The 14,345-nt window shown below is 35.9% G+C and overlaps 1 protein-coding gene across 1 annotated transcript in view; it reads left to right on the forward strand.

Moving 5' to 3' along the window:
- Positions 1-14,345, forward strand: part of LOC113520121 (nucleoporin 88) — a 160,901-nt gene that overhangs the window by 13,307 nt on the left and 133,249 nt on the right. The window lies entirely within an intron of this gene.

Genomic DNA, 14,345 nt, shown 5'->3' on the forward strand with positions numbered 1-14,345 from the left:
TATAGCAATTTTTTTTATAAATATACAGTTTCATTATTTCACAATAAAACACACTCATTAGTTATTTCGATATATAAATTTAGAACGTACAACTACAAGCAAATTTTGCTTCGCAGCAAATTCGTTCCGTCATATTTTTTTTCAATTTATACAACGTTCAGAATGGCGTAACAATCATATGACGGCCCACCTGATGGAAAGTGGTAACAATACAAATTGTAAAAATTGTCGCCTATAGACTGATGGAAATGAGCAGTACCATGGACATAACAAAGTATACCGTTTCGCCCATGATACCTCCCATGCGTTGCCATTCCTGAGGACTCAGGTGTTATTCCTCTGTACCCAGTAAATTCACGCCATATCTCACCCTTCAAACCGAAACACAGTCATGTAAACACAACTGCTTCACGGTTGAAACACGAATGAGACAGAGGTCCCCAAGCATCCCCAAGCAATCGACTTTCGTACAAAGTCTCCCTCTGGTATGCAACTATATCTCACTTGAATTATGTAATGAACATTCTACATTTTTATATTTGCGGTGCAATAAAGAATTATTACCTTACAAATTATTATACCGGTCCGCGTGTTTATTTCCACGAGATGCAGCGAACGTTCGGTCCGCCGCGCTGCACTCGAGCGCGCAAAACCAAAATGGCGTATAGCGTCATGTAAAACGTACATCGCGACAGAATACTTGAGACTCGTTCTTTTCCCGCCTCCAAGTGTCGTTGCCGACATTAAATCTTAATAAAACTCGTCATGCATTCCGCTGGAGGCCCTTTGATTTTTCACTCGGCAAACCGTCTCGTCGTATCAAAGAAAATCATAACTCTTTTCATTGCGTGCCGATATAATGTTCACAAAGGCCACCTTAATTGATCCCCCTGCTCCCTGGCACTTTTTAATAGGACGCCAGCTGCGAACGCGGCCGATTGGTGGGAGTTCTGTGGAAAATATTTTTGTTTTAGTAATAACATTACAAGTACGGGACCGTTCTATCCTGTCTAACTTCGGTATGAATTTATTTTTTTTTTGTTATCTGTAATCTTAATTGTACTTAGAAATAAGTTAGTACGTATTTTTTACTAATGACTAGTACCATTACTAATTACGTATTGTTTAATGTAGACACAAGTCTATTAATAAATAAATTCTTCTTTGTAGTCAATATGTAAATGTAAGTCTGGCCATGTTTTGATATTATTTTTCATATTGTATTTAGTTTTTTTTTTCAATTCAATTATTTATTGCTATTTTATGTTTTTTTTTAATGGATGATTAATGCAATGGTAACTCCGCCTGTGCTATCGGTATACGCTGGCGGGGCACCAGTGAGGGGTGATAGGTGAATAATGAAAAAGGCAGGTCAGTCAGCCCATCGTGATGAATTCACATGGAACTCAGCACAATGGGTTCCAGGGGGAACCGCGTGGAGGTCGACCTGACAGGGTAATGCTATTTTATGTTGTAACAATATAGGTCTTAAGTTATTAAAAGTAAATAATCAACTTGAACCCTGGAAGGCTTTTAAATGCTTGTCTTTAAAATTGTCTTGTATCTGTACGTCCAAAATATATTTCCTTATATAAAAAAATGATTAATTCCATTGTGATCCTCTACAGTGTGATATAAAAAAAAATACTTCTTAAATACTTGCATATTAAAATAACTTCAGGGCCAGCAACTAGCACTTTACATCCCTGGTGTGGCAGGTGTCTAAAACACCAATAACAGTTTTCAATCATATGGCCTATACGCTTAGAAAACTTGCATTAAGTACGAGTAGATCGAAGTAATGAACCCTAAAAAACTGTCAAAGAAACTAGAAACGCAATCCCGGAGACCTCAATATTATGGACAGTGTACTTTCAATTTCCTAATACAAATAAGCGAGACCTGTGGTCGGGTCCCCGCTCGCTACAGGCGACTCTTTGAAAGCACGCCATTGTGTTGAACCCTCAATCGCGGTCCCGATTATTGGGAAGAAAACACTCTCATCTATATTTTAAATAATGATCAACCCAACGGCGAACAATCGGGAGTGAGCGGTGATGGATTGTACGGGCAATAAAGGGCTTTTGTAAGCTTTATTCTTGTCACCTTTGTGATTTTTTTTTTTCGAAAATATAAACTTGGTGTGTGATACTGGAGGCTAATTGAATCGTAATTATTGTTTGAAGTTGTAAGACATTACTCATTCTGAAAACCACCCACGTAAGTGTTTATGAATTGTAGAACAAAGCATGATGAGTCTGTTTAACCATTTTCTTAATGTTATATTTAGAAAGTTTAAATTAAGTAACTTATTAGGTAAATCTATTATGAAGTGTATATGCTAATAATATAACGAAACAATTTTATATTCTACTAGCTGCATCTCTCGGCTTTGCCCGCGTAAGTTACGATATAACCTACCCATGTACCAAATTTCATACAAACACGTTCAGTAGTTTTTGCTCAAAATATTAACATTCATCCATTGTCACAAACTTTTGCATTTATAATATGAGTAGGATTATCATGTACTCGTATGTTGTATCAGCCGTTAATGTCCACTGCTGAATATAACCTCCATTATAAAGGGGGTTTGGCCAACCGGGCTGGCAACTGCAGTTAGATCTTTGAAGATATTTTAATAAAGACGCTGCTACCCATCACTCTACTATAAGTTCCTTTAGTCGCCACTTACGACACCCACGGGAAAGGAAGAGGTGGCCCATTCTATGTTGGGACCGACACGGCAAGGATTATTATAATCGTCCTAAAATAATTACAAACTTGAAAAATAATCCAAGAGTAGGCAAAATCTTAATTAATCTAACCGATCAACCTGCATCATTGCAAAACAACTAAGTTCCTAAATAAAATAAACGTAATTAGCTGTAACTGAATTAAGAGATAATCCTGTGTGTGTTTATTTAAAACATGGTTGAACACTGTACCTACTAAATTTCATTCACATACCATCGATCGTTATAAATAACAAATCCAACACCCTAAAACACTTGAGCTAAATATGTACACATTACTAATATATACATCCTATATCTTTCCTTTCACACTTGTTATATTAATAGGATTCCTGTAGTAATTATTTGAACAGAAACTATAATAGCTGCCAGTCATAAAAAATCCGGAACATTTTAAATAGACAGGCGCGAAAAACAGCAGCTAATGAACCCTGCTATACGTCATTAACCGGTAGCGCGAGAGTGTCTCACAAACAATCCCGTTCTAGTTCCGTGGAAGGGAGCTGATAGGAGTAGTGGATTCGTTACAGCGAGACCTCGAGTGGCAGCCATTGTGACTGGAGGACGTCTGCGCTGTTGTGTCCGAGATGCGGATAATTGCCCCCCGGTACCTACTGCGCGAAAAAATATGACACGACTGGAAGAGGAAACCGAATTTGAGCATTGATGTAGTTTACAGTTTTTTTTTTTATGTGCTACTGTTTATCATAATCATTAATTTAGCTGTTAATTGTACGGTACTAAAGTGCCACAAGAAACTGTCCTGAGCCACCTACAATCACTGACCCCATATAACAATTTTGAGATCGTTCCTTCATCTAGTTAGATGCCATTATTGTCACTATAACCTGTATGGGATCTCTACTCGAGAACTTTTCCTTCTTATCGTTTGTCAATTCTTTGAACTATACGTCAGTAAAATCTATTGCTATTTCCGCTTGCTTATTCTTTAAGCTATATTGATTACTTACGTCTACACGCTATTCTGAAGTTTCCATCCTTTTTCAGAACGCTTTCAAAATCACTTCAATAAAAAGCAATATATCAGATAATGACAATTTCAAAACACACCTATAATTTTCTAAAAATATACGGATTTTGTTAATTAAAGACTTATTGGCCCTAAATTTTCTTGAACCCATTCCATTTTCTCTTACATCCGTCTACAAGGCGTAATAAACTGCGACCGATGTCTCACCCTGTTTATAATAGATTTAATAGCGTCCCACATTTGCTTATTGTTCGCAAAGATGCCTTGCGTCCCGTGAACAGGTAATGACGTTATTTATTGGCACTAAACGCACAACCAGGGTGGAGGACAAAGAACCTAATAGTCTTGTGGCGTTCAACACCTCGAGGGGATCTTAACGGACCATAATTTGATAGTTAGAGTTTAAAGGTACATGGTAACTTTCTATATTAGTTTCAAGACTGCCTATGAATTAATTAGTTTTTAATTATCATCATTTTCTTTATAAGAAGGAATGTACATTTTTAAATGACTTCCAAATCCAATCCATTTTACAATTCGTATGTGTAAGAATTGTTCGGATTGATTCCTGCTGCTGATTTTCACCATTGTACAACCCGCACTTTTCACCATTGTTCATCCTAACCATCAGGACGAATGGCGGTCCTCCACCATGCGTTTTCCAAGACACTTTCTCCCACGCACAACCACTCTTTGGAATCAACTTCCAGCAGCAGTATTTCCGAACCGATACGACAACATAACCTTCAATAAAACAGCATATTCCTTTTTAAAAGGCCGGCAGCACACCTGCAATGCCGTAGGTGTTGTGGGTGACCATGGGCGGCGGTAGTCACTTACCATCAGGTGAGCCGCATGCTCGTTTGCCCCCTGTGTTATAAAAAAAAAGTTACATTGAAAGATTTCTGCTCTGCACATATTTTTGATTAGCGCTCATGTTTTATATCAACAACTTTGTAATTCTACTTGAGTGATTGTATAAAAACTCTTTATTATTCCCTTTAAAGAATGATGCAGATTATAAAGATTAACAATATGTAGCCAAACAAAATTAATAATTATATAAAAGCAAGATAAAGAAACAACAGTGAGCGCCCTAATAAGGTCGCTTTAGCAATAGCTAAGTAGCAATCTCTTTCAACCTCAGGCAACCTTAGGATGGAGAAGAAAAATTAAAATTGTGTCTGATCAAGACGTAACAGAAAAACAATAAGACTAAAAAGGGGAGAAAAGGGGGCTAAAGATAAATTTAAATGCAACATAAGTACTCGTAATATAAATATTAATATATTTATACATACTAATAATAAAATACTTATAATATATTTACATAAATAGATGCAAATAAATAATATAATATATAAATACATATATACATATATAACCTTCAAGAAAAAAGTATATACCTTTTTAAAAGGAATGCCGCATGCTCGTTTGCCCCTCTGCGTTGTAAAAAAAATATATACCTTAACTAGTATAAAGACAAATGTACTATTAGGTACTACGACCCAGATGATTTTCTTAGTTAATTAAAGTATTCATGATAATGTAACCTAGATCTGTATAAATAAATTGTTCTCTCACGTAAATGTTTTTAAGTTTTTTTTGGTTTCTAATCATCCACCTAACATGCTTTCTCATTGGTAATTGTCACCAAGAAGTAGAAATAATTACGTATCATTTACGTTTCTTATACAATGTTCTAGACGAATAATTAGGGGAACTTCCCAATCAATGTCTATTTTTAAATTTAATAAAATTAAACATAAAGCGAGAATACTGAGAGAGAGAGAGAGAGAGTGCCCGTGGCCACATCTTGAAGTCAACAATGGCCTGTCGACTTGGTCTTTGCGTTGCACCGTTATTAAAATCTCGTGAAACAATCGACTCGAAAGCGCACTTCCGTAGACTGTGTACAGATCTGGAGAAATGTTTTGTAAAAAAAATAGTGTTTGATATATCATATTTGACACGAAATATTACAATTTTAACAAATTTTGAAGCCGAGTTGGTGGTTAACACAGTAAACGTATTTGCTGTGTACAGACAAATCTGACAGAAGAAAAAGTAAATTCATATGCCAGTTCATTATGAGACTGATTTTTTACCTAAATGGGGGTAGTTTTATTATTATTAAATATGCAATATATGCCCTTACAAATAAAATTAGACCTTGACGAGATTGATACGAAGACTTTCTTTTAATTAAAGATCTAAAAAATACTGCTAATTAATGATAGTCCACATATGAAAATATGTGGCAAATTGACAAAAAGAAAAATTTAATATGTATATAAACTTAAAGTAAAACTTATGTTTGACAGGAAAGATTGAATAAAGACAAATTAAAGTACATTTTATCATATATAATATTAATAAGTATGTTCTATTAAAGTATATAAATCTATAAATACATAAATCCATACACCAAATTTTGCGAAGTCTCTCTAATTTGAACTGAAAATCCGTTTGCAAATGTGAACTAACATTCAATGCACGGAATTAATACTGAAGCCATACCGATGGAGACCAAACGATCATTAAGGGATAATTATAATGCCACTTCACAGGAAACTGAAGGGTTCCCCACTCGGAAATCTGATTCTTTCACTACGCGACGGATGTTGAGAATTTTGCATAACCTTTCTATATGTAGGTACAGTTGAATTTTCCTTAAACTGTTATGGTTTGTATTTATAATTTTCGAGTTTATAAATTGATTAAATGGATTGCTAAAAACATTTATTGTTCTTAGACTAGTACTACAAACTATTGGCAACGTTAAAGAAGTTATAAATATTTTTATTAAACAAAAATTATTGGAATCATCATTCATTTCATATTTTAATATTTCATTCCAATCTAATTAACGTTTGCGTCGACTGAAAAAGGAATATCGCAAAAAAGCTATCGCGAGCAAGTCGCCGACGCTGCTGGTTCACTAACACAATTAAAATATCTGGTTCCGACCTTCCACTGACAGGTTCTGTAGCTTGTAATTAGGTGTAGAGTAATAAAAAATTGCACTAAACATTTGTGTGATCGTCTTGAAGTTAGTTCAAATCCATTTTATATTGGCTCAGCCCTCCTAAGTTTTCGTCTCTAAAATGCTCTATCATCAATTTTTAATTAAATTCAAATTATCTGATTACAATTTATGTTGTGATTGAAACTAATAATAAGAAACTGTGACTTAAATTTGCAAGATTTTGCTCCACAAAAACAAAACTACTACTTTTATTAAGGGTGTAAATACTACCAGAGGGAGACTTTGTACAAAAGTCGATTGCTTGGTTACCTTTGTCCCATTCGTGATTCAACCGTGAAGCAGTTGTGTTTGCATGGCCGTGTTTCGGTTTGAAGGGTGGGATATGGCGTGAATTTACTGGGTACATAGGAATAACACCTGAGTCCTCAGGAATGTCAACGCATGGGAGGTATCATAGGCGAAACAGTATACTCTGTTATGTCCATGGTACTGCTCGTGTCTATAGGCGACGATTACCACTTTCCATCAGGTGGACCGTCAGCTTGTTTGCCATTCTAAGTTGTATAAAAAAAAAAACAACTAACACTACCTACCAATTCTGCCCTGATTTAAGTAATTGTTATGCAATCAGTATGAATTGGTATTTATTCCATATTAATTTATTCATCATTGAAAGCTTTCAATTTTGTGGAGCAAAATCTTAAATGATTATAAAATAATATGATACCTTTAACATTGCAGTTATCTAGATATATTAAAGTTCAATAAATATAAATTAATCATAACAAACTACATAATCCATACAGTATAAGAGCGACGGTCGCAACAAACAACACCGAAGCAAAACCTTACGGATTAATTTACAATTCACATTAATTAATATTCCTAACAATAGTTTTATTTGCTCACCCCGTGTAGCCAACAAAGAGTTTCTATTATTTTCCATACAGCGTCCAGTTTAATTTGATATTAAATCCTCAGCGGGTAGGTAGTTGTTAAATAGTGCTACAATACATGTGGCCGGTGCTCATTAATGATGGATTCTTCGGTTTTGGACCTTCGCCTTTTGTGATCTTTGAACGTTTATATTGCGGTGAGAGAGTTTGATGTATGTTCTGGGAGTGTTAATAAACGACTCGTTGCATACGTAATTTCAACGTGCAAAAATATTTGCTTATGAGAAAATATGCTTTGTGCAAGAACGGATATTTCGAATAACCTTAAATGTGAGCTGTGTGTGCATAACGCGAGGTTTTAACTATTATTCCTTTTTGACTACAGAAAATGTAATTTCCATTTCAGTGTATAAATTTATGTATGTGTATGGAATGAAATCGAAGTTGTTATCATCTTTTTTGAAAAAAGTGTTCTATTAGTGAAATTGAATATTTTCGTGGACGCTGGACATGACAAATTATTTAGTATGAGAGGGTAAAATATTTTTTTAATCTTTGAGATTTCAATTTATCCGTAAGACACTAAACTTAAAAAAATCAATCTTCTAAAAAAGGTAATAATTTCAATTTCAGCTTAATAGATGATCTTTGTAAGTTTTTCATTTTATAAACATATTTGAGTCCACATCAACGATTACAGAAATATTTATCTCATCAAACAAACTTCAGATTTTGATATTTAGAAACCGTTGCTGCGTTTAATCTCACACGGGCAAAATTTGTGGCATGTACCATAGAACAATGTTTGTTCGCAACCAAAGCTCGGACCTCTCGCGCGTAAAATTACTATCACCTCCTCCTACCTTAGGTAAATATGTCGGCAAGAAATTCGCTTTGAACCCTTTCGGCCCTTTGTTGTTCAACTAAAACTATTCTCAGTTAATCCCTGGATAAACAGCGCTTGTTAATAAATTAACGTGTTATTAATATATGTTACTGTGACCCTATGGTTGGCAGGTGTCCCTGCAGGGCCTGTTCTGTATTCTGTTTCATTCCGAACAAAGGTATGGGTAAGAAACGCTAATTTCGGGTCAACTGTAAATATTGTAACCGTTCCGCTTTTTGCTTCGTTGTTAATAAATTAGGATTCATTTAAGTGATGTGTAGCTTTGTTACCGTTATTATCGCTGTCGTGTTTGCTGTATTTGGACTCTTCTGTAGTCTTTGAAGCTCGGTTGGTTTAATTTTAGTCCTTCCAAACTGTCCATCAGATTTTACTTGTATTATGGTTTATGAGCTAGAATAAGTCATAGTATTGTGCTACAATATTTCTATTAAGTAACTTTCATTAATATCCGAAATATCCAACCATATTGGATGCCGCAACTAATCCTATGAATCTCCTCTTCATCCCGTGTATATCCTAATAAATAGAAGAAAAAGTCGGTCAGAGGGCCGGAGCGGTACTAAGTGAGTGCTTTACGTCATATCCGAAATCCCCGTAAAGTGAGTCCAGTAAGCCGGAGTGTTCGATGGTCCGCGCCCGTCGCGATCTCAGTAATAGCAATAGCTTTGTATTAAAGCCGCCGGGAAGACATCTTCGGGTGTGTTTTAAGAGATGAAAGTCGAGCGTTGTACTGTTTCTAGATTTAGATGTTTTGGGACTTTGATTATCTGCGATATTAACAGTTATTTTGAGACTTGTATTGTCCTGATACTAAACGTATAAAAAGTTGATTTATATCGAGAATAGATGGGTTTCTTTCTATTGGTTTAGTTATCTTTATAAAATCTAAATATAATGCTTTCAATAATGTATAATTATGATATGTAATGATTAACATATAAAAATTCCCAATTGATTGTATGGTTATTATAAAAAAAAAGAATGCTAAAAAAATATGTAAATTTTTTTTATACCACTAAGGTAGCAAACAAGCATACGGCCCACCTGATTGTAAATGGTTACCGTAGCTTATGAACACCTGCAATACCAGAGGTATTACTCGTACATTGTCGACCCTGAAGAAACCTCTACCCCCTTTTGAAGAACCCAGTGTAATGAGTCTATCCAGCAATTTTTTAATTGTCATCTAGCAACTTCACTTCTACTGGTATCGTGTCGACCTTGAAGAATAAATTTGTTTTATAAATTTTACACCATTCGCGTTTCGTTGTTGACTTGCACAGCGGTATTATATCGGCGTGGCTTAGCGCTTTTTCATCAATCCTGCTTTATTACGGCGGATTCGCTTTTGTCTACGTCCGGATGGCGGTCATTTAGTCTGACCGCGCCAGTCTCTATTACACCCATCCGATTCCATTCGTATCTGTCGCCCCGGACCGCCCGGAATCCGTCTTCGGACGTCATCCGGCCACCGTGCCGACTTTCCTAACGTGTACCTTTTTTTTTTCTCTTATTTTTAAGCCACTTGATGTATAACCATCAGCTATTGTCGGTTTGTTTTCTGTTTGGCAATTTTTAACAGGATTACACCAGCGGCCTCGACTAGATCACGTCTTCGCAGCTGCCCTCTATTTATGAGGCAATATTTTATGGAATATTGAGTAAAGTGCTCTTTAATCTACTAATATAATGGGGGTTTAGCGGGAATATTTCTTTGCGTTCAATTGTATTTCGGTTTCTTATTGTTGCGGGGCAGTTTTAGTGGTCATCGGTAGTTTATTGTCACATGATATTAATCTGATACATGATACGCGCATTTCGTATCTTTTCTGTACTTTTCTGAGTTCTGATATTTATTGTATTGTTATTATTTATGGTTGGGTAACAAGGATTGTGTTTCTTCCTTTATACATTCTATACTGTACCTCTATTAGATATTGCAGAGTTATAATCTTAATCGTATCTATTATTACAAGTAAATAATGCTGAGATACTAATAAACCGTTTTGAGGCCTGCGAGCTCTAACTTAAAGCACATTATCAATTCCCTTCTGGTGAGATCGTGGTTAGTTATGGGACCCTTCGATATTGATAAAGGGAGATTTCAAAATTTTTAAAACCTCTAATTACATTGCTATTTACACGCTACTCCGATATCTGGTGCGCAGCGCGAGTTCTAGTATAATGTAATTAAATAATTATTACATGCTATAACTCGTGGCTTCACCCGTGTGATTCAGTGCATAAAGTAGCCATTGTGCTAAGGTTTAAGAACCTATTCGTGTACCAAATTCCCTTCAAACTTGTTCAGTAGTTTTTGCGTGGAAAAGTAACAAACATTCATCCATCAATCCTTACAAACATTCGCATTTATAATATTTATATCATATAAACCATTAACTGTCCATTGTTGAATGTAGGCCTGCCCCTGGTGGGAGGGTTTGCCAATATTTGCCACGCTTGGCAGGCGAGTTGACAACATTTAAGTATATAGATAGATAGATACTTTTTATTGTTTCCTCCAAAAGATTACAATAGTAAACTTATTATAAATATAAACAATTACAAGAAATAATCACAATGAGAAAACAATGGGCGACCTTATCGCTAAAAGCGATCTCTTCCAGGCAACCTTTGGATGGAGAGGAGTAATTATAAACAGTTTGATCGGAGGAGTTTGATTGTATATATAATACTAATAGGAGATTATTATATGAATGTATTTTTATTTATTTATTTAAATAACTTCAATGACCAAAAGAAAATATGATATAAAAGGCGAACTTAATGCTAGTAGCATTTCTTACCAGTCAACCTTTGGCATGAAAAGTAAATCACGAACGCATAAATGTATGCTTCAATATTTTAATGACGTGCCCAATTAAATTGCTATTTACAGCAAAAAATGGCACCTTGGATCCAGCGTCCGAGCACGCCACTCCGATATCTGGCGCGACTGGCACAAGTTCCGATGTAATGGGATTAAATCATGCGACAGTGGCGTCCAGCGCTCGGCACGCCGCCATAAATAATCCCCTTTTATTAAACTCGTCGAGATTAATGATTATAGACTCGACTATCCCCTTGTTTGTGCCCTCGTGTGTTTCCTTTGCGCGAAATATAAGATTTTTAGGGTAATGTGAACGTGATATGTTTTGATATCAAAAGAAAATACATTAACAAGTAAACAAGTGTACCTAACTACGTTAAAAACTTTATTGTGCATACTGTGGTAATTACAGGTTGATAGGTTCTTTTTATACAACTTAAAATGGCAAACAAGCTGACAATCCACCTGATGGAAAGTGGTAACCGTCGCCTATAGACTTGAGCAGTACCATGGACATAACAGAGTATACTCTTTAGCCCGTGATACCTCCCATGCGTTGCCATTCCTGAGTACTTAGGTGTTATGTTTCTGTACCCTGTAAATTCACTGCCATATTCCACCCTTCAAACCAAAACAGTCTTGCAAATACAACTGCTTTACGGTTGAATCACGAATCACCAAGCAAACGATTTTGTACAAAGTCTCCCTCTGGTAGGTAAGTAATATGGTGTAAAACATAGTTTACCTGCTACGGGCGTACAATATTAAGCCATTTCAAAGCCTTATATCTAACAAAATATAATACATATACAATTTTAATTTCTTTTTTCTATGATTTATTATTATAGTGATCTTAATCACGTACATTCTCCAGAATGTAGAACGGGTCACCCCTTCCTTTCCCGTGGGTGTTATAAGAGACTAAGAGAAATTAATAGTCGAGGAATAGGTAGCAGCATTCCTATTAAAACATCACCAAAACCTAACTGCGGTTTACAAGGGGGAAAGAGATTGTTAGCAATAGAGTTTGACAGCCCCATTGCTATCAATATGCCCTATTAGGTCGACCTCCACGTGGTTCCCCCTGGAAACCATCGTGAACAATTCTTGTTGAATTCGTCACGATGGGCTAACTGACCTGCTTCATCCTCAACTATCATCCTTCACTGGTACCCCGCCGGTGTATACCGATAGCGCGGGTGGGGTTACCATTCCATTATCACCCATTAAAAAAAAAACTGCGGTTGCCAACCCGCCTGCCTAGCGTGACAATTACTGGTATAACCCTACATAGGGGGAGGCCTATGTTAAGCAGTGGACAGTTAACGTCTGATGTAATAATAATAATTTACACCAACACACCAACGATTTTAAAATCCCTAAACTATGTCAATGACATTAAATAAAGCATTATATTTTTATATTGTAAAAATCTGTAAGAAATTCCTATATGGGAAAAGTCCGCCATTGTATATTAAATCTTTTAATGTGCCCAATATAAATTATGTACAATAAAGATTTTACAAGACAATACTATAGCATATTGGTAATTAGGCGTAACAAGTATGTATATATAAATTGAAAATATCGATTAAACCTCTTTTGATAAAATAATTTAATAAATCGCGTAATAATGTCTCTTTTTGAATTTTAAATAAAAAAATGGATGAAAACTGTCTAAAAAGATAACCTATACTACTTCCATAATTAAAACTAGGCATAGATAATATGGATACTGATTCGATAACTAAATATTGGGTTCCTCAGGACATTAATGATCAACAAAAAAAGATCAGCACCCATTTCGGTATCGCCCATATTGGTCGAATATCTATTTTCAAATGTCTTCTTTTATATTATTTTTTGAATAACACGCTTAATACATTCGTTATTGTACCAATACATAGATATTGTGATTAAAATACATAGATATTGCTATATATTACCCGTTCCTAGTTAAATCTAATCTAACGTTTAAGTCACACGATACACAAAGATTCATACACCCAAACATCTTCAGCCTTCCTTTATTCGACAATCGAATAAAAACGTTCCGTATTACTAATCCTCCAATATATTATAATACCACATTATATCCATTTTTATCATGGCCACTCCCGTGACAAACAGCGTTATATCAGTAATCAGTCACGTTGACAGCCTTTGGCCGTCACGTACTACCACCAGCTTGTATTACCCGACCTCTACATCTGTACCGATTGTTCTAAACGAGAGGTCAAATAATACAGGCCACTGTCCACCAAGGCGTCCCCGGATCACTATCGAATTATTTAAAAATATTTTCCAGGACGCGACGCGCCGCTGTGGGAGTATCAGACGTAATGGGGAAACCAAAGATGTTGCAAGTCATATCTGGAAGAGATACAAAACTTACTAGTGTTATGAACATAACTATTCCCCGCGGCTTCACCCGCGTGAATCAATATAAAAAGCGTTACATGTGTTAAGTTAGAGTATTTGTTAGTAATGGAATCCAACTGTCCGATTTCTAGCAATACATCCTATCAGGTGGACCTCCACGCGGTTGTCCCTGAAAATCATCGTAGTTAAATATAGTGCATTTCGTTGAGCTAACTGATCTGTCTTTCCATTATGTCTGTCACCCCTCAGTGGTGCCCCGCCTGCGTTCTCCGTTAGCGCAGGCCAGGTTACCATTCCATTCGTGAATCTTTTAAAAATAATTACTCCCTCCCTTAAAATATAAACTACCCACTAATAAAATATAATTCAGTCGATTTTATTCAGCTATTTAAGATTAAGTTTAAGTTGACGTATATCCATCGAAGTGTTTTTTTCAGGGTCGGCAATGCACGAGTAATGCCCCTAATATTGCATGTGGGGGGAAAGGGATTGTTAGTAATGGAGATTGAGAATGCCATTGCTAGCAATATACCCAACCAGGTCGACCTCCTCGCGGTTCTCCCTGGAAACTATCATGGTTAATTCCTGGTGAAT

The sequence above is a fragment of the Galleria mellonella genome, unplaced genomic scaffold (genome assembly GCF_026898425.1).
Source record: "Galleria mellonella isolate WM207_F2 unplaced genomic scaffold, CSIRO_AGI_GalMel_v1 utg312, whole genome shotgun sequence".
Classification (NCBI taxonomy): Eukaryota; Metazoa; Arthropoda; class Insecta; order Lepidoptera; family Pyralidae; genus Galleria; species Galleria mellonella.